Source organism: Protobothrops mucrosquamatus, unplaced genomic scaffold, assembly GCF_001527695.2.
Source record: "Protobothrops mucrosquamatus isolate PMUCROS unplaced genomic scaffold, P.Mucros_1.0 scaffold1043, whole genome shotgun sequence".
NCBI classification, from domain to species: Eukaryota; Metazoa; Chordata; class Lepidosauria; order Squamata; family Viperidae; genus Protobothrops; species Protobothrops mucrosquamatus.
This window is the reverse complement of record NW_015387275.1, coordinates 273,336-273,938: the sequence shown is the minus strand read 5'-3', so window position 1 is coordinate 273,938 and position 603 is coordinate 273,336.

Sequence of the window (603 nt, the reverse complement as noted above, 5' to 3'; positions counted from 1 at the left end):
TCTCTCCAGGGCGAATCAGTAATTAATCACTAAGGTCTTAGAAGTATAATTCTCGGAGGAGTTTCAGCTAGTCCAAGACAACACTTAAAAGTATATAATAATATTAAAAGAAAGGGAACGGGGATGGAGGGGGGAATAGAGTACCAGTTCTCTCCCCAGGCTCCTGTGTGATTTGGTTTAGTCCAGCTGCAGCAGCAGCTGGGAGGAGGGAGCACAGAGGCTGCCCATACCTTCGGATTTTTCCTCCTAGAGAGAGAGAGAGAAAAAAACCACCACCACCCCCCCACCTTATTATATTCATCTTATACATGTACATAAGATTAAACCAGGGCCATCCTCCAGAACCCCCAAGCTGGATGTTTCCCTTTCCTCCTCCTTTAGATTCTTCCACTGATCAAAGAAAGGGGGAGCGAAAAGGAAAAGAAATCCAGACCAATCACCCACCTCCCTCTCTCCCCCCTCCTCCTCCTGTTCCCTCCTTCTCTTCCAAGCGAATCAGCCCCCCAGCTCCTGTTTGACATGCAATCCTCTTTCGGTTGGGACAAGCCGGCATGCCGCTGCAGCTTTAAACGGAATTGGGGAAAATTGGGGATTTTTGCTCTC